Raw genomic sequence first — 21,508 nt, forward strand, 5'->3', positions numbered from 1 at the left:
TTGAAGTACTGATAGTACTTCACATGCAATTTTATGGGAACTCTCTGTGGGCATACATACCTTCATCTTATCTTCATGCTTTCATTGTACCTTCATACCTTATCTTCATATCTGTGGTTAAACATTAGATTGAAAGGCAGAACATGTTTGTAAGTTTCTCCTATGCCCAAACATCATGGAACAAAAAAACCCCAGTTCTTCAGACAGCACTCTGAGCTGTTAAATGCTGAGATTGGAAGATAATAGTGGAATTAGGGAATAAGCTAGATGACAACGGAACAGTAAAATGAAGGATGAGTGCAAATAGAAAGGAATGTTGAAACGTTGAGATATAGACAAAGGCAAGCTCTAGGCTGAGAAAAGAGATGCAATTACATTTCTTCAGCACAACTTCCTAAAACTCTTTGCATGTGGTGGGAATGGAAGGACCGGTTTGCAGAATATGCTGTTACTTAGAGCCTTGCCTATGCAACTCCCACCAGCATTAGAAATGTGTTCTAAATAATGCTTTCTATTGTTACGGCAGCCATGTAAACTGGCCATTTCTCCTTTGTATGCACATAATAAAAGACTGTAAAAGCCCAGAACATTTTTGTCAACTTGAGAAGGCCTATACCCCATCTGAATTAGTCCAAGACAACTTCAATTAAGAGACTGTCTCATTGCCTCTTGCCACTTGTCCATTCTACTTTTATTTCTTTTGCCTGAAATATATCCTTCAGAGGAAGGATCTCATTAATCACTGTCTTTTCCCGGTAGTATAACTCTACTGATTTTCAGAGATTACCGCTAACGTGTAAGCAAAACATTGATGAATGAGGCCTTGAAATTCCATGTTTAATCTCTGTGGTAAAATACAATTTCTGTTAATAGTGCGGGTTCCTCACTTTAAATAATTGTACCTTTCTTGATTGTCAGCCAGTCAGTGTAATAAGGGGGAAGAGCAGAACGACTGTAACTGAATCATTTGTGAAAAGAGATCCCCTTTCTGCTCCTCCTCCTCCATTGCACCATTATTATGACCCAACATAGAGAAAAGGATGCTCTGCTGTCCAGGAGAGAGGAACAAGTTTCTTGGCACAAGGCTGGCATTCACAGCTCCAGTAGCTGAATGCTGAACATGCTAGCTAGGGCAAGACCCAAATCCACATGTGGGAGAACAAATACAGAAGATGTTCTTGCACGTATTTCCAAAATAAATAAGGAAATATTGAATGTATCCTTTGAACATGTATTAACAAGTAGTGATTTTGTAACCAGCCGACATGTTTTATTTTGCTCAGGACCATGTGTCTCTGTGGTCAGCTGATGTCCACTATAGCAATAACTGAAGCTGAAATGTTATTTTGTTGTTGATACTGTAGCTTAAGAACAGTGTTACATGCCTGTACTTCTTAAAGAAGGAACCCCTTTTATAAATCACCTGTTTACAGTTACACAGCTACTGAATCTTTCATAAGTAATTTCTGTGAAAGAGATGTCTGCCTGCCTGTTAGTCTGTCAACTCCAATTGCATGCAATTAAAAAAGGGCAGTGAAAGCAAGTAAAAGCACTCTGGGTTGTTTAAATTTAATCTTTGTAAGGAAAGGAATTTGAGATGTGAGCAGTACTGTGTGGAGGTACTGCAGTGCATAAACAGTGTTTTTTTGTTCTTTTCCTGGCTAGTTGCTTCAGTGGTAAGTGAGGTAACATTTTAAAAGAACTAACTCATTATATGTAATGACTGTGTCGGCTGTGATACTTAAAATCATCTTGCGACACTCTGGTGCTCCATGCATAAAATATTAGCTTCGTAAGTAACTCTCCAGCTGGATAGAGCCTTTTCTTTCAGAAGTTAACCTAAGGATATGAGAAATATACCCTTGCATATAGTGTCTGATCTAGTGCCAGCGCCTAAGGATGTCATTGGAAAGACTCCCATCTTTAAACATTGGATCTGGGTCCACAGTGCATTTTGCAGTAGCTGAAGTGCTGAGGTTTGGATTGGCAGCAATAAAATATGGAATTCCTATTTTTAAGGTAAAAAAATGGCTATACGGATAAAGGTTGACAGTGGAAATAATGACAAGAAAAAACAAGAGCCACTGCATACAGGCAGGAGGAGGGAATATATAGAGAAAAAAAACTTGGGAAACAGAAGAAGGTGGCTAAAGAAACAGGCATTTAATCCAGTTTGTTCCTGTGTGTTAAAACATATATTTTAAAATGTAGTAAAACTAAATGATAACTAAGTAATAGAGTAAAACTAAGCTTTTTTCTCCGCTGGAATGGGTAAATATTACTGCTATTTCAAAGACATGAAGGATAGGACATAGGAGTACCTCACACAGTGAAGTCACAGGGAATGGCCAAAGTATGAACATTGAGATGTCCTGTGCTAGCTCCCCAAGCTGGCATAAGATCAGATTTTTTTTTTTTGCCCAGAATTGTGGGACACGATGGGAACCAGCAAGTCTGCACAGGATCTTGAAGATGCACTCAGCGTGAAAGGAGAGAATTCCTGCAGGAAGCTGTGGTAGGTTTTTAAGACTTTTTTCTCGTCTATACAAGCTTGAAGATAACAAACTCATCTCTAACTCATACTGATATAGTGATAAGAAAAACATGGAACAGAGATTTCGATGAGGAATCCAAGATGATGCATATTATTTTGTTAGCCTATTAGGTATAACGGCTATCTTTTCGCCTCTATATTTGCACAGTATTTCCTGCAATTAGCTCTTGCTCCATGTAGTCTTATGTCTCTGTAACTGCACTGCCGCTGAACAACAGCATGTTATTAAAGCTGGCATCAGAATTCATGAGACCCTTGTGTCTGGTCATGTGCTTGGAGAATAAGGCATGCATGATCAAATCAACAAAACCAGTAGCCTCTCTGGACATTCAGGAGCTGTGATGTTTTGCATTGTGTTGTAGCAATACTGGAGCTAGCAAAAGGACTGGTTCGTCTCCCAGAGCTGTAGTGAATTTGATGGCGTTGCACAGACTTGGACATATATTAAACAGAGCCATGTTTACTTGCACTGCATAAGAATCACAGGGGAAAGCAAAATCAATGTTTTCCAAATGGAATAGAAAGAAGCCGTTAGGGGAAGAAATGGTATTTTCAAGCTTCTTTGAAAGGTAACGCAAACAATGCATAGAGGAAAAAAACAATCCACTAAGAAAAATCAATTGTCAATGGAGTCTTCACTCTGAAATTACCTAACTTTGGAGGGTCAAGGCTAGATGGGTCCTTAGTATTATTTTAAAAGGGGGTGCATGAGTGAATAAATAGGCTTCGAAACTGACGTTTTGAATTGCAAGAAACACAATGCATCTGTACATCTTGACAGCAACAGAAGACACTCGAGTTTTCAGAGGGACTCTGAGATGACACTGAGAGTGCATGATACAGAGGCCTAACGAAACGGAGATCAATGTTAAAATAAATGTAACACCACTGAGGACTGCACACAGATCAATACTCTTGTAAGCCATAGAGTATAATCCTGCTATATAGGTCTTGTTTGATAGTACAGTCAATTCTATGAAGACATGTTTTTCTGTGTTTCTCAGATGCATCTCTGACTTATCTGTCCCAAAGACTGAATTAAAATGTCCTTCTTTTGGAATGCAAAGCCTTGAATCTTTGTCTTCCCATCCACGCATGTTAATGGAAAAATGCAGTGCATAATAGTAAACTCCTGTTCCTCAAAAACGTGGAACAGGAGGATAAGATGAACAGTCAGAAATGGTCTGTGTTTCATTAAGTCTTTGAAATATTATCGCATCCCTGTTCCCCCCTTACCAGCAACTCCTTTTCCTTAAGGAATATATTTTAAGTGCAATTACTAAAAACGCAGTCTCAAAGGAAAGGGGGAGGCCAGTCTTGCAGCCCTTGCTTATATTGTGCAAAGAACTTGCTTACGGTTATTTTCCACCTCCTGATTTTTAGAGCTTAAAACCATTAAAAAAAGATCAGAGAGTTTCTCTCCCTTCTTGATGCATGGATAGCTTTGGGAATAGAATGTGGTTATCAGTGTAGGCTGAGGTTGCTCTGTGTTTGTATATATATATATCTGTATGTATGTATATGTTTATGTATTTTCTCTAAAGATCTCAGGCTATCCACGTTTCTTCTCATGCCACTATGGACTAAATGCCTCTCAGAGTCCCCATCCTTTCAGTTTTGTAGTTGGATGATCTGTAGGAACTGCTGACAGTCAGGTTGCTGCTAATGACTGTACCGTGCTAAGCCAAACTGTTTCCTGCAAGGAAACAGCCAATGCAAATGTAAGAGAATAGCCAAAATGTATTTGCTCCTTAATAGGAAATTTAACACTGGAGAAGTACAAATGAAAGCAAACTCCAATCTGCCTTAAGTTGATCCTCTTGCACTGGCTCCAACATGTGCAGATAACGGAAGAGAGTGAACAAGCATTATTCACCAGCTCTGGTGTTGTCAGCTAAGCAAGGATCAGTAAGTGTGTGAACCAGCACCAGCAGCAGTTAGCCACAATACTCGTTACCGCTCTCCTGCATGTGTTTGATGCTCAGTGACATGGAGGCTTTAATTTGTTGTTTGCTACCCCATGACAGCACTGTCCACAAGGTATAGCATTGTTGTCTGGTTTGATATTATGAGAGGATTTCTCTTAGAAAGCAGTTGGTTTAGGAGTGAATGGTTCTATAGACAGAACAAATGCAGCAGGATCCAGCCTCTTACCTTGCAAGGCCACATGCCTGTTGCACTGTAACTACACAAACCAGTGTTTGCAACTATTGTTTCCTTAATTCATCTTGCATTTCACTGCCTGAAATGGTTTATTCGTTCATTAGTTATTATCTCCCCACTGATATGTTTTAGTATTGTACTTGCTACAGATCAAAGACAGTAGGACATTCAAAATCTGTTAGATGTTTTAGAGCAACCTTGACTGTCAAATAATACAGGATCAGACGTACACTGCACTCTTACTTTCATCTTTCTATCCTGCATGGACATGAGAGGCAACAAAAACACATTCAGTCTGTCATGCTGCTCATGGAAACCTGATGCCTTATCACAGACAGAGCAGTGGAAGTTGCATTCCCTGTTTTGATTCTAGTATGTCCTTAAACCAAGGTTTTCTTGACACACACATGCTCTTGTAAACCCATTAGAATGAGTAGATCCTTGATTTCTTTTCGATTCCAGACTTGGCTGCCACTGTTTGTATCAAGGATATTATATCTCAGTTTTTAGTTTGTGCCTCTCTTCTCCTTGTCATTAATATAGGAGTTTATATTTTTCATTGCCATTTCTAAAGGCAGCTATTAGTTCTACTCCTCTCTTACCCTTGGAATTTCTCTTCAATAGGAAGTGTTTATTTTTTTAAACAGCAGGGAACAGCTAAAGCAAATAAAAATAACTAAATAAATAAATACAGCGTTGCTTCAGGGAAAAGTTTCCAGGCATAATATAATAACAAAGACTGGAGATACCATTAGCATTGTGCATTGATTCTAGATCCCCTGGGATAGTCTAATAATTAAGCCTGTGTTTTTTAGTCCCATTTGGCCTTAACAGCTATTGTGATCATTAAGTGTAACCTGACAAAGACTGGTTTCCAAATGCCATTTTGAGTCCAAAACCAAACTCCGAGACCCCTTGGGAGGTACTAAGTTGATGATAAAAAAAAAGAATTCTCTTAAGTAAGTCCTTCAAGACCCTGTTCTAGCTTTCATTGCAAACTTCTCCTTTTCTTCCAGGTATCTACACACTATAACTTTACAGTTGTTTCTGAGTCCCAGTTAATTTGTTTCTGATACTATGGCAACTCTGAAATTTCATTACACTTGTCCACATTTATCATCATCTTCTTCAGTGTTCATGATTGAACGTGTCTGCTGCAGTCTATATATGTGGCTAGTGAAACGAAAGCAACAAACTGAATTGTCACCATCATGAAGGCCGCTTTTAAATAGATGTTCTTCATGATGCAGGTCTAGTTTCAAAAAATTCAGTGTTGTCTGAAATCCTTCAGCTCTAGTTACTTCCAGAATGTTGCCAACATTTCTTCTGCTTCTATGAGAAAAAGCAAAATGTTGTTAAAGGGGTTGTTCCCTGTCATATTAATTGGCAGTACTGGCAGTAGATGAGCAGCTGCAAGTGATAGGACTCACTTTCTCTGCTGCAGAGTGAAGCATTGCAGAAGCAATACACAAACAAAGCAAGGTGCAAGCATTCAACTAATACGTCACTCCTTGCCAGGCTTGTCTGAAATTTATTGCCGGTTAGGTAGCAATTCTTTCTGCTTACTGATTTGATTGAAAGGATGATTTATCAAGGCTCAGCATCATGCTGAATGCTGCAGTCTGGTCTGAAGGGTAATGAGTTGTAGACACATCTCATTCTCCTTCCTCACATGACTATGAGAGATTTTTATGACAAGGTGAGTATTTGCAGTCTTTGGCATGACACACAGAGAGTTTTGTTGGAGCAAGAATTGTACGTACCGGCTTTGGAATCGGCCCGCTCTTTGACCCTCCAAGCAGGAGAGGAAATCTAATATTAACAGGACATTTCAGGTAGCTGCAGAAAGACAAAAGGGAGCATAGATGAGAGAGAAAGAAGTGGAACGGAAAATGACAGTGGAAAGAGTAATGAAAATGGCAAGAAAATAAAAGGATTAAAATTACCAAAAAGTGAAATGACAGGTTATTGTTGTCAGTGCTGTTAGCCCTGCTGTTGGCTTCATAGTGTCGCTTAACACTGTTTGACATTGTCTTGGCTGACTACAGTAGCACAATTCCGTATTTGTCTCTCTCATTACAATACATTGGAAACTAATACCTTCTCTCTGTGTATATATTTGTTTTGGTTATGGTAGGTTTTTCTTAAACAGACCCGGTATTTGTTTCAATCACAGCAATATCCATCATCTCACCTTAATTTACAGAGTCATAACCGGCAGTATTTCTTTGCACTGTAAAGACTGCATTAGAACAAATGCCACTATTTATCAACTGTAATGCAGTTCTTTATAAAGGTCTTATGTGAGCAAAGAATACAAATGCAATGAGAGTCTCACAATAAATACCCTAAATCCTTTATTGCCTCTTTATGGTCTAATCTCTCTACAGTTGTACAATATATGACTGTTTAGAAAAAGCATCAGAATAGAGTTATATGGTTTATTTACCAGGAGATGGCAATGGTGATCTACTGCAGTATTAACTTATATACATAGGACCCGTATAATTTTTCTGCAACATAACAAACTTCAGTATGAATGAAACTAAAGTATTCCAATACTGATTTTCCCTTTCTTATTTCTGGCTTGTTTCAGTTGCTGCTATGCATTGCAAAGAAAGTCTTAATTTTTTTTTTTTCTGTTTTTTTTTGATTGAAATTGCTGTCACTACAGCTTTTAAAAGATGTCTAAATATAATCATTCTGGTATTCTGGAAAGCAGAATATTAGTTAAAAACAGAGGAGCCAATACCATTGAATCAGACATGCCATGTGTCAGAAGAATCAAATGATCATTGAAAGGAAAAGCTTAAAAGAATGTGTTTAGATTTTCCAGTATCAAAATTGAATTTCAGTAGTTAATGGAGAATAAATTATAGGTTATGATATTAAAAATTATATTTGTCTACAAAGCAACTTGATGTATAGCCTTAAAGTATGTAGGTGCAAGCCATTTTGCAGAACCTGAAATGAACTGTGGTCTACAGTGTGAGGGGCGTATATGGTCACTCTCCTCTACTCAGCTAAATCCCTGCCTGTGAGAGGGGTGAACCGGGGAACACTGCTTGCTTGCTAACCCTTTTTTGAAGGAGACCCAGGGTCCTTGCAGAACAGTTACCATCTTTCACCGGGAAACTCCTCCCATGGTTGGCTTTCAGGCCTCTACAGCACACAGTAGCAGCCTGGTATGTGGCTCACGGAGCTGAGAGGGCTAGCCACTCTCAAGTTGAATAGATGCTTTAACTCTGTCTACTTATCGTTATCAGATGTCATACACGGTATGACCAGTTTAGATATATAGGTATATGAGAGCATGTTGCCCTGTCATTGCCAATGCCATACTGCTTGTGATCCTTTGTGCATCTGAGGATCTGTCTTCACGGCTGTCAGATACTTAAGTTGGCTTTATGCTAACTAATTCTGATGTTGCTAAGAGTGTCTCTGTGCTAGCGTGGAGCTCGTTAAAGAATAATCCCCAAGCCTTTATTCAGCTTCTCGTAGGGATGTTGCAGCCGCAATGATTTTTCTCCTAAATGTACCGAAGCTGGTGGTTTAAAGCCAGTTTGCATACCTCTACTGATGCTGCATAATTACAATAGTGGTTGCAGTAGATGCATACCCCAAAAAGGTGGGTTTGTTAGTGCTCATGGAAGGCAGAATTTTCCAAAGTTTGAGAATATACTCATCTGAATCCTGCAAGGGAACAGCACTGACCACACACAGTTATCTCCCTTACTCTCTAGAGGGCCTGTTTTCCTTTCCCTGCCCCAAGAGAAGTGTCTGGCTGTCACAATCCCAAGTCCTTCTATTCTAGAGTGAACATAGTGAGTGAGGAAGAAATAGTAACCTTTGCCTGTCTTTCCAAAAACAAGACCTTTCAAGTATTTACTGCTTTATTGAAACTAGCCACTCAACTGTCAGTTGAAAGTAATTTATGTAACAAAATTACAAGTTAAAATGCCAGTGTTATTGTCTCTCCGTTATTATTTTAGTGTTCCCAACAGAGGCAGCCAGGTGAGTAGGTGTGCGAGGCTGTGAGAGGAGCATAGACTAGATAAGGAGCATTGATCTGTAACAGTGGATGACAGGAGGGAAAAAAACATGTTTTACTCTTGTGAAGGTCTCAATTTTCAACTGCTTCAAACTCATTTAGTTTTCTAAAGCCTTTCTTCAGTACCGTGTCTATCTGGTACTTCTTTGCCATCTTATTATCGTGTTGCAGGACTACTTTGTGAAGGTTAGTCATGTCCTATCTAAATCTATGACATACAAAGAGCTGATATTATTTTACAGATAGGGAAGTAAAGCATAAAGAGACAAAAGGTTTCAGACAGGGTCAAGCAATGTCTCTGGAACTGATCTCAAGTCCCCCATTTGGTGAGCTAAATCACTCTTTCCTACCCATGGAAAGGATTAAACTGTCCTTTCCTTCCTCTGATCTGAAATAGCTGGTACTTGCTCAGCTCCTGTCCGTACCAGGAAGGAGCAGCAAACTTAGAGCATAGACTCAGTGTTTCCCATAATGCTGCTCTCTTCACACCTTTGTATCAGAAGATTTTTGTGACAGTGTCTGCCTGCTCAGCACTCAGATCCACTTTCCAAGGGAACCACTAGCTAGCTCCCTCTAGTCCGGCAGGAAAGACGCTTTGTGCACAACAGCAATCCCACGTCATGCACCTGTAACACCTTCCGCTCACAGATCTCGGACTACAAAGGAAAAGTAGAGGAAGGATCTTTGCCGGCCTTATTTTCCAGTGAGCAAATTGATGCATAGAGAGAAGTGAACGGGCCAAGTGAAAGGCAGCAGCAGCAAGATAGAGAGTCGGGTTTAGAGCATATTGACTCCTTGTGTCTTGCCAAACTCTCTCCTTCCCTTTCCAATTCTTTTACCTCTTTACATTCCGTTAAAAAACAGCACAAAGTTAATCAATGCATTCAACATTGCTGTGTTCTCTGGGCACCAGGGCAGCCACAAGTTTCACCTTATGAGCAGGGTCATCGGCAGCTTCAACATTTAAAAAGATTGTGAATCAGTCTAGTGGGGTTTATGTCTCTTCAGAGAAGAATTTTTCAGAAAGGGCAAAATGATGTTTAGATTGACAGTTCCACATAAATGTATCTTGTCTTCTCTGCTGGATGTCTTGCTGTGAATACCACATCCATGTCAGCTGTGTGGCAGAAGGAATTATGAGTTTCCCTTTTCCTATCACTTTATGTAGTTACCCTTCCAATCATCCTTGTATTACCTATTTAGGTTGTGCTTATACTCCAGTAGAGTAGAGATACTCATGTTAGCTTGAAAAGGATTAGCTCAAGTGTCTCTTTATTTCACTGAAATCGGTGTTGTAAATGTATTAGACTGCAGACTCTTCAGAGAATGGACTATTTACTGCTTTGTTTTTACATTGTCTTGTACAAAAGGGCCCAAGCTACAGAGGCTCTGAATGTGACTGTAGTGTAAATAATATTCACGGTGACCCAGAGGGAGATGCAAGGCTAGACTCAGAGGTTAGCAATTCACAATGGGTAAAGAGAAGTTTAAATTTCTGAATTATAAAGTTGTAAAAAAGATGCAAAGGGAACTGAGGGCATTCTCAGCCCACTCTTTGATAGTACAATACATAAAAAACAGATTTTGTAGGAGTATAATAAAAGATTGTATAGGAGTATAATAAAACCCAGACACAAGTCTGAAAAATTCATTAGTTTCTGCCATGACTAAAATAAGCACTGTCTATGAAAACTACTTTGCAATGGTAATGAAAAACGAGTGGGAAAGCAAGTGTTAGCATCAGTGCTGCGAAGTGAAATAATTTCTGTACACTCAGATTCATCATTGTGAACAATGTTGTTGATTATAAACCACATCAAATTCTCGGTCCCCCAAAACATGTATTTTATTTTGCGGTTTTTCTAGCAATTATGAAATCAACAGAATACTATCTAGTTTTACCACAATTAAACTAAATATATACTTTAAATGATATGAACTACTCCATAATTGTAATATCTCTGTAGCAGTAACTTCCTTTGTCTAGGAACAATCGGCAATATTTCTTTAGCATTTTTCAGAGGTGGCATTTAATGATAATGATGATACTGAGCTCTGTTGTAATTTTATAATTTAAAAGGTACTTGGATGTAATTTAGAATCAAGATTTGACCTGCAGTACTTCATTTATGGTAATTTGATAAGAGGAGTCTCCTAGATTTGGATGGATTTCATGGCTCCTTCAGTGTATGTGAGTTTAGAAGCGATGATGGCACAGACTTACAGCAGTGCAAGCGGTTCTTTGAAAACAGTCACTTGTGAGATAGAGTTCACTTGTAAAACTATTGCTGTGTCGTTGTGCTGAAGACCTTTGGGCTCAAGGAGATAGAACTGCATCTCTTAGGCCCTTAGTGCAAGAAAGTCTCCCTGGAATTTGGGTTCGGCTCGTTGCCACTGCATCAGGAGAAAGGTCTCCCTAGGGTGTGCCGTGTGTGTGGTTGGCCTGGGAGGCAACAGTTTTATTTCAGGACTTTTGTCAGACCTGGTAGGATGCACATGCAGCTCAAGAGAAACTCAGCATTCTCCACCGAACTGGGAAAGTCTGTGCTTTGACAGTTTTGTCTCCGGTAGTCTGAAGGCTGATCTGTTCCTGACGTTCTGGCCATCAGAACTGAGTGAACGCTCCAAAATGATGTACACGGATATGGAAATAAAAGCCATGACTCTGACTGGAAGAAAAGACGAGTTCATTTGTATTTGTACCACTATCTTAACAGTTATTTATACGTATTTATTTAGAAACACAAAACCCAGGTAGGAAGTGAAAACAATGCAATGTACTATTTTATAGCCAGTGACACAAAACAAATCTAGACTCAAGCGTAGCAAGTAGCCACTAATGTAATCATAAAACTGATTCACAAATAATTCGTTGGCTAGAACATCTTAACATAAAGTGTTTGCATTCCTTTATTATCCACTAAATTACAATATTTACTATGCAGTAATTTATTTATATATGCATAGTTTTGAACAGTGAACATGTGAATTTACAAATTAGATAGCTTAGGTAAACTTTTCAGAACTTTTCGGTGTTGGCCAGTGTGTGGTCCGAGAGATATTCCCATCAGCTTCCAAAAGGCTTTTGAAAATTTCATCCTTCACTGATTAGTTGTAGATAGAGCTAATCTAATCAGTTTGTTATGAATATTTCACTCAGACCTTCTTACTTTTTTTTTTAAATCTCCCATTTCATTTCTATTTGACCTCATTTACTCTGTGTGATACCATTTGCCCGAGATGTAGCTCACTGTCTAATTGATTGCTAACTCTCTTTACCATTCAGTTCAATAATTTACCTTGCAAATACCTTGCTTCAGGTATCTGGAAAAAATAAATGTACAATGGCAAAGACAGACCCTAGCCATCCAAATACTCTCTGGCTAGCTGTAGGTAGAAAATATAACTAGTTATAATTCAGAATACTACTGAGTTCTTTCCTATATCTGGATAAAAATGTAGTTCATATAGAAACTCTCATGACTATATTTAAAACAGTGTTTCTTTATTGAAATAAATAGAATTGACAAGTAAATGAGTGTATATTAAAGCCTGTATTAAAGCCTGTCAAAGCCTGTATTTTAAGTTTCTCGTTTTATAAATGTAATGAGCTAGATTTTTTTTTTAACATTTAGTAATGTATAAGTGGATATATTTTGGAGTGTGCGATAGCACGTTCATATTCCTTCCAGAACGTAAAGTTGTTCAAAGAATTTTAAAAGCAGCCCTTATATGCCCAAAACCATTGGAAACAAACCTGTGGAACAAGTTCACTGAAAGGAAAATCAGTGTTTTTGAAAGACTTTTAAGCAACACTAAAGAAGAAAAAAAGCACTTAATCTTTTACCCTTTTATGCCATCTGAAAGCACAACAGTCTCCTATCCAGCTAGTCTGTGGATGCAGCAAGTATATCTGCTGCTTGGCCTTTTGCCTTCTCCTATTAAAATCAGCCAACACAGTTAGATGGTGCAATAAGTCACCCAGGGATGGCATGGTGGATGCAGTCCTCATAAACCCTGTGTTTTCTCTTCTTAGAAAAAACAGAGTTCTCTGTTCTCAAGACTGTATTCAGGAAATTATTCATAGAATGACAGTATCAAAGAAACAAAGGGAAGGAAATAACAAGAAAAGGTAATTACAAGACAAAGTGAATTGCTAGCCATGTGTAGATGAATATTCACCACAGTAGATGTGTATTTTTCATTAGCTAAATGAGATAAGGCTTTCTCTGCTTAACTGCAGAGAAAACAAGAGAGGGTTTTGTTTTCCTCTATAGAAAGATTTTTATTTTCATGGGCCTCTCTAATCGGTCTGTCACCTTCGCTGGCTGACTGGTTACTAATGCCTTTCTCTATCAAGAGCTCATCTGTCATATCCTGTGCATGTCCGTACACATCTCCCTTGATGGAGAAGAGACAGTCTGTTTTCCCCAACGACTCGCGTGCACAGCCAGGCTTGGGGCTCAGTCCACCATGCACAGCACTTCAGCATAGACATGACCGAGGTTGTAAACCAGCTACAGCTGCGCCAGTGCTTCTGAAGACAGGCTGCTACCGTTGCCCAGCGTGACTGGTGTACGTATTGCTTGGCTACGTCCCCGTCGTGCAGCAGTCACAACCTGCTGTGCAGAGATGGCCTAAGAAATGGCGTACTGAGAGTACAAATACCTGTAAGTGTGATCAAAAGACCTTTTCAAAAACTTAATGGCCAGTTTTGGTGACCGCTTTTCATAGATCTGTCTAAAACAATTTTTATGCTATATTTCTTAAAAATAACCCCAAAAAACAAAAATCAAAAACCAGATCCACCATGCACTACTGTCTTTCCTCTGTACTTTGTCTCACTTTCCATGGACATGAAATTAGGGAAGAAATCTAGGCCCTATTGCACATGGCTTAATAAATCTTAATAGATAATATTGGTCAAGAAAAATCTTAACATGCTACATCTTTAGTTGAAGCAATTTAGCGAGTCAGAACCTGGGATTCTTAAATCTTTTTCCTTTAAACGTAATTAAACATAACCAATTTTGCTAGTGTTAACATAATTTTTATAGACTCCTGTAAGGCACTGGTTTCTTTGCCAGCAGTATGTTAGACAAAAGACTGCACTGTGCTTGATGTAAGGTACCTGACGAGTGTAAGAAAGGACTGCCCTAGATAAACTACATGATTTCTTTCTGTGCTCTGTCCTTTATACAGGCATGCTTGTCTCGTGAACCAAACTAACTGTACTCTTATACAGTTAATAATGGAGATTACTCTGTGCAATTAGCAGGTAAACAAAATGAGTCTCTTCCTTCACTGTCTTGAACTATATACAGCTACCAATGTATATTCAAACTTTCAAATGATATCACTGGGGTAAGTAGAAAATTTTGGTGCATTACCATTTTACAGGAGCAGAAACAAATAGATGACAGTTTCTGGTGAATTTATTTTTGTCCTGCTGGGGAACAATAAACTAGCTAGAATGCACTCAGAAACACAGACCTCTTCACATAGAGAGGGGATTTCTGCCTGCCGCATTCTGTATTAAGATACCAATTTAGGCTGCAGGTACCTCCATACCACTTTCTGCTCTGCCTCTTTCAGAGCAGCATTTTTAATCCAAAGAGTCATCGCTAAGGCAGAGCGTGACAACTTTAGGTCGGGCCTGTCATATCCGGTGCCAACGTCTTGATTGTCTTACATGTACAGTCTCCATCCTTCACTGACCCGATATCTTCCCAGCAAGAGTTTTTTTGGAAACAGCAAAATAGGAAAAAACTTTGAGAAAAGAGAATCTCGGTGGGAATAGTCCAGCTAGCTCAATTTCACTGGCACCTTAAACAAGTGTAAATGTCAGCATGAGGGTTAAGTTAGTGGAAAATCAACCTATATGTGCTCATAGTCACACTGGGACAAGTCAGGGATAGGGTCTGAAAAACTGATTTAACAGGAATATAATCCTGAGGACAAGATGGTCCAAGGCATTTACATTTGATATAACTTTAAATAAAGGGAATTCCTAAAGGAAACATCTTTTATCACACAAACAGTGAGCCACTGCCAACATATCTGGCAAGGCTGAGGATCCAGCTCCCCAGACCAGGCATCAGAATAGCATGAATAATGCCAGGAGGCAGTGACGGGCCTGGCAGTACTGCTGCTGTCACTGCCCTATTAGCCTGGATATCCATGAGCTTTACAGAAACTGTCAATGGATGTTTTTAAACAGTCAGTGCAGAAAGCATCACTATTTTACCATATAATCGTTGAAGCTAATCTCTCTGTGACGAGGCCAGTATTTACACTACTTCCCTTGTAATCCCCCCGGACGCCCATACGGAAAGAGGCTCTGAAGCTTAATGTTACCAATGCTGAAAGTGAAACTTTTATGCAAACTGATAAAAGTTCTTTGTTTGACTTATCAGTAAACCAAAATAGTCTGGTAGATTGCCTTGAAGTTAAAAGAAAAAAAAAACATACTCTGTCAAATCCTGTATATTCCTTTTTATGTATTTTGTCATTTCCCCTCTATTAACTTTGTCCTAAGGTTGAAAAGAAGAGTGCGCTCTAACTTCCATTTACATACTGTACTTTCACTTAGACTTTTTTGTTGCAGCCTGTTAAATTTATTGACTATAAGCCCCTTGAGCTATTGAAAAGTATGCAGCTTACACTGTATATCTTTTGAAAGACGCTACTAGTAGCCTGTTTTAATGTGTTTACTCTCTCCAGATACAATTTGTCTTACATATTCATTGTTTTTTTTTTTTTTAAAGTGCCAGGACCAGTTTCTTCATTGTCGCTATTGTTTGGAACTCTTGCACAGATATTAAGGCTCAGTAATTTTTCAGTGCTGCTCAAGGGATCTGTGTGTCAAATGAAATAACGAGTGGGAATTTGGGCACTGAAAACCCTTAAGCAGCTGGCTTTGGAAATCTCAACAATATAATAATGGAAAATAATTTGAGATGGCGTGAAAGACACATTGAGATGTCTAGTATATTTTATATGTACAAATGGAGCTGGCCAGAAAGTAATACTTTCCATTCATTGACAATTACGTATCATTTTAATTTCAAGACTTCATGCAGCCTGAAAGTCAGAGAAAATTTCATTTGCGAAACACCAGTACACGGAGTTGGGAAAAGAAAATATGTTCCCCTACGTATTGCAGCTACTACTTCTAGTGGTGGAGTTGACTAGAATATTGGTTTCATTAGGCAGGAACTTGGGATGGAAAAGATCTGTTTTCAGATTATAGTTGGGGCTTTCAGGTGCTCAGTTTCACAGGAGTCTGAAAGCCTTGAGAGTGGTGGTTGCTTCCGGTTGCAGGCTCCGGGAACTCACAGCCAGAGTCTCTCTCTCAGAGCTCAACTGTGAGGTCTGTCCAGAGTAATAGGAATGTGAAATTGTATATCCTGTGATTCTGACTCTCTTTTCCTTTCCCATGCCCTGATGTAGAGTTGTGCTTCAGCATCTAAATATCTTCCGTTCTGTAGATTTAAGAGTACAGAATGTTGTGAACTCTGAATCTCATCCATGTACTTCTGCTGCTATAGATGTCCAACCTGGTTAGCTCAAAAGTTATCCAGAATATATATCTACATCAGTAGCCAACATGTCAGTCTGTTGTGTATCCATGACAGAGCTTGGGCTTTTATTCAGATCCTCTGCATCCTGCTCCAGGTGCAATCACTAGACCATGGTGCTGTGATAGAAATCTACAGTGGGATATTTTCATCTCTAGAAAATACATATCGAAAGTCAAACTTCTCTCTCTCTGGGAAAGCCATTACAGCAGGGCTTGAAACCCTGGGAATGAACTTTGCCTTTGGTGAGGCATGGGTGAAAAGTCCATGCACTGCAGTCCATGTCCCGTGTTTCATGGTGTCAGACTTGCAGTGACGCTGTTCAGACAGCTCTCCTGGGTGCTAATACCTTCAGAATCTGTTTTTGCTAGGAACGTGTGTGGCCCCAAAAAGTACAGAAAAAGGAAGATACTTCAATCTTTGTTTCATATGACAAACGCTACTAATTGTATTTTGACTTTCAGGGAAAAAATACGAGTTACTGTTTCCCTAGCCTGCACTCACTGGCCCCTAGCCTCAGTATGGGGGAGATCTCTCCTTATATGTAAGGCAGGAGAACCTAACACATTTCTATGCCATTGCTTCACATACCTATCACCTTAACACTTTCATAGGCAGAGGAGTTGAAACTGTTAAAGAAATACAGGGAGGGGTGGGGGGGATATTTTTTGGCTTAAAGTGTACATGTCAAATAAATGTGATTATCAGCTGCTGCATCTTTATAGCCCCCATCATCATAATTAGCTTAAGTGAAGTTGTATTTAGTTTGCATATAGCTTCAATTTGCTGCAAAGTAAATCACCAAATAAATCAATAATTTACAGCCTAGCTACAGATTTTTACAAAACAAAAAAACACGTTATGCCTGGGAATTTCTGAATGCAGCACAACTCCTCGTCTAGCTTCTCTGAGCTAGTTGTGACAGTTACCAATACCAGAAATTTTCATTCAAGCAAGCAGGAAACATGTAAAACCAAACAAATAATGACACCAAATGGAGCTTTGATTAGGAGTCTGTGAATAATGATCCTTTTCACATATTAAGTAGGATGTTTAACATGTTTTACATTTACAAGGAATCAAGCAAGTTCCACTGATTAGATTTTTGCTATTGAGAGAAACACACTTTATTAAAGAGGGAGCTTGTCAGGGCTTGGTGCCAATCGGCGTCAACTATTCGTATTGCAAACGCATCTAACGCCCTCATTCTGAGAAATGCAAGAGGGAACATGTTTCATGTTTTCCTCTTTCCTACTCTGTTCTTCTATAAATTCCTAAAAGGCTAGTGCTAGTTCTCCCTTGGGTCCTACACTAAGTGAATTTCTTTAAATTAGAAAAAGTGAACCTTTTTCATGGCATGTGTAAATCGTAGGTTTACATTGTCAAAAATTGCTGTTAGGTTGGGTGCTTCTGTACAATAACTGTTACTGTGAAGACCTTTTTAATTGTCTACACTTCTCAACTAGTGGTAGGTAATATTCAGTCCATTCCAAAGGTGACAAATTAATAGCAATAAATCCATTTTGTATATGTTTAATTAGCTTGCAGATTTTTTTGCCAGCAGTGTAACTTGGGCTAAAACCAGAAAAGAAAATTTGTTTTTGTTTTTGTTTTTTTTAAATAATGAGAACATCCGCAAGTGAATTATTCAGAATGAGTTTGGGAGATTTTTTTTAATCCTAGTATCAGAAAAGTATAAAACTCCCTTATGTTTCACAGCATGAACCAATTTTTTTATGATGAATATTGGAAAGGCAGTTGAATTGTAGCCATTTAATTTCATATTTATCAAGCATGTTTTGCATCTTCCTTTACAGTGTCTCTGGTTCTGGCTAATGTCGGAGTTTGGTTCCTAGATGAGATGAACCGCTAACTGGGTAAGTCCTTTCCTATGTCAAAAGGGTATTAAAATATCTTCTGCACGTTACTGACTGGTATCCTTTCTATAACTCTGAAAGTATTTATTGCAAGGAACTACTTAGCATATATCTGGAACACTAGTACTTTTATCTTGATGTCACATATGGTATTCCAGTAGTTACTGTGCTTTTAGCATATAATTATTTTACAGTGTATCAGTGTAAAAATGTATTGGTATGTCTGCATATGCAACTGTAAAAATAAATAATAGGTATGCTTTAAAATAAGAGATACTTGTTGAATTAATTGTTTAATACATTAAAATGCTAACATGCAGAAAAACTGTAGATGCATACAGCTTTCCTAAGTCTAAAGTTGGGATATAGCCGTATATCAGAAGCTGAAATTTCTATTCTTAGATTAAAATTGCAGTTTATTTTTATAGCTAGAGACGTTCATATTTAATTAAATAAAAAGGCTTTATTGTTTCTCTACACTTCAGGAAATAAATGACTATTGTGTTTGGTTTGGAATGAATATGATATCAAATCTTTTGTTTGCATCACTGTGCAATGTGCCATTTTCTCAAATGAAGGCTCAGTGTATTTGCAGAGCACACCGCAGAAGTATGTATGATTACCTCCCTGTTTCTTTGTGTCAGACGGAGATGGAGGTGAATTAGAACGCATCAGCAGGAGGGAGTTTTGTTTTCTTCCCAGACAAACCATCAAAGAATCCCACAGCACAGTTTAAACTATTCAGACTGGAAATAGACTGAATTTTGTGTGCCTGATTCCAGTAAATAATTGTATATTACTTATAGTGAGATTCTTTCAGAGAAGATGCTGGAAACTGTAAACATCCATGTAGAAGATAATACTCAGCAACCAATCTCTGGCCTTTCATACACTAGAAAGCTTTCTTGAATTGGACTGTGAGAAAATAGCTGTGTCGACAAAAGCCTAGGGAGAGATACAATTATACAAGCAAAAGAATCTATTTGCCGATACAATTTTGTTCTGTTTAGAGAACTATAATAAGATGCGTTTGCCAGTACAGCGCCTTTCCTTTGTGGTGTGTGCCCATGCAGCTCTACCTGTAGACAAAACATTTTAAGTACAGGCGAGGCTGAAGAAGGCTCATTAATTATATTGCATGTCTTGGAGTATCAAAGTTTGTGATATTACTGATGCTAAAAGATTTAGCTCCCAATCCTGCAAGATTTCATATTCATATTGAGTATGTGACACTACGCCACATCACTGATTTCAGCTAGATTATATATAGTGTAAAGCTAATGGGAGGAACAGCAAGCTTGAAAGTTGCGTGTCGAACAAGCTGCACTGAACGCTAAGTGAAATCAGATTTACTGTATGTGCAGCATTCAGCTTCATAACTGCTGTGTGCCAGCCCCTTATTAACTGGGGCCTGGGATCACCCCCGGGAGGGCAAGTGGAAAGGGAATTTCCTGCCCTGCAAGTGAGCAGGAAATTGAGCAGGCAGTCGTTCTTGATTTCCATTGAAAGTTATGGTCAACTTGATGCCTTCCAGCATTTTATGCCAGGAATTTGTTAGCTGGAAAAATCCTAAGCAGCTCTAATTAAAATGTGATCACTTAACACTTCCCGAGGCACTGTTTTCAACTGTAGAGGTATTATCCAGCCTACAGTAATAGTCACTGTTGTCAGTCACAGCTCAGTGAAAATTTCAGAATTTCCAGTGGAAATTCCAGTTTAGACAAAACTTGCAAAAATGCCAGAAAGCATTCCTCCCCTTTATCATGGAATTTAAGCAGCAGGGGAGAGAGGGATAGAGATGTGAAAGTCAGCAAGAGCTCAGTGGTTAGGGCTGCTTTTCTAGAAAGCCGGGCATTCCGGTTCAAGTCCTTAGTCTGACTTGAGTAGAGCAAGGATTTGGACCTCGAGCTCCTGCATCCTGGTCACGTTCCTACCTGCTTGGCTGTTGGTTATTCTAGGACTGGTAATAGCACATTCTCCATTTTTTTGTGAGAGTTATTGATAACTTCCTGATGCAGAACAGGATTATTTTGAATGTTTGAAAGCTATTGCCTGCAGGAAAGTGTGCTATCTCCCAGTGGCAACTTCATTCATGTGTTTTATTAGAAATCTGTGTATTCTCTGTGTCATTTCTGTACTTGGATATCTATTTTGGTCCATCAGGGTGATTATTTCTGTTTGACATATTTCAGTGGAATAAGCTGAATTATGCAGCAGGCAGGTTTTGTATTTCAGGTCACTCTCACGAGGAAGGTAATCACCACCGTGTTTATAATGCAGGAAGGAGTGGTCACTCCTCTGAGCTGCTTCTGTGGCTGGTGGTATTTGGTGGTGTTTGGTGAAGCAAATGTGCTGCAAATTACAGTGTGTGGTTATAGATCAATTTATGCTCCTGCCTGCTGCCAACAACGTGCTGTGAACAAATGGAGATAACTTGGTAAACATGCACTCTTGTAACAGAAAATAACTGAGTGTCGTTGAAAGGAATAATTAATTAATGTTTGTAAAACACTTAGAAACGGAAAAGCACCTTATTAATGCTAAGTGTTCGGGGGCCTAGGTTTCTCATCGTAAAGTCTCCGTCTTTGTCTCCGTCTTTTAACTGAACAAAGCGTAAAGAGTATAAAGCCCTTGTATCTAATGTCCCCAGTCAGGCACTTTTGTGCCTGGCAGTCATTAAGATGCAGTAAGTAAACAAGGAGAAATGTAATGCTACACTATAGCTGGCTTGAATCAGCTCATTTCCTCTGATGCCAATAGAATCAAGCTGATTTACGCTAGCTGAAGATCAAGAATCCAGAACACGATTCCTCTTCTTGCCCATCTGACTCAAACGGTCCAAGCTAGCAAGTGGTTTATTCACTGCAGCTCCTACCTTTCTGAAACCTTCCTTGCAAAGAACCTTGGCTCCCTGAAGAAAAAAGTCCTCACGATCCTCATGTCCCTGACTTAAAATTGGATTTACCAGGGAAGCTAAAGGAGCAATAAGCCACCCAGATTAGAACTGCCTAGGGTGACACGAGTGATCCAGATGATGTGAGACAGTCACAAAACCCCAGCCAGTCCCCCATTCGCAGTATCGCTGTGGGTGGGATTGTACCTTTCTATATGATAATCTAAAGGCTAGTCTATTCCTCCAGGATGTTTGAAGCCCAAGGTCAGTATTCTTAGCTGCTTAAAAAGATTTTAATCCATGTCTTCCTCTCTCAAAGGAGTATCTAAATCTTGGATGTCACGGGAGCAGGAGAAGGGGAGGAAAGTGGAGACAGCCTTGTTGCAAAGA

At 39.0% G+C, this 21,508-nt stretch overlaps 1 long non-coding RNA gene across 2 annotated transcripts in view; it reads left to right on the plus strand.

Moving 5' to 3' along the window:
• Positions 1 to 2,355: 2,355 nt before the first annotated feature.
• Positions 2,356 to 21,508, plus strand: part of LOC104143331 (uncharacterized) — a 76,740-nt gene continuing 57,587 nt past the window's right edge. For both annotated transcript variants that reach the window (XR_693892.2, XR_011142787.1), the window contains exons 1-2: positions 2,356 to 2,515; positions 18,166 to 18,225. This is a non-coding gene — a long non-coding RNA (uncharacterized lncRNA). The remainder of the gene's footprint in view (positions 2,516 to 18,165; positions 18,226 to 21,508) is intronic.

This window comes from Struthio camelus, chromosome 9 (genome assembly GCF_040807025.1).
Source record: "Struthio camelus isolate bStrCam1 chromosome 9, bStrCam1.hap1, whole genome shotgun sequence".
NCBI classification, from domain to species: Eukaryota; Metazoa; Chordata; class Aves; order Struthioniformes; family Struthionidae; genus Struthio; species Struthio camelus.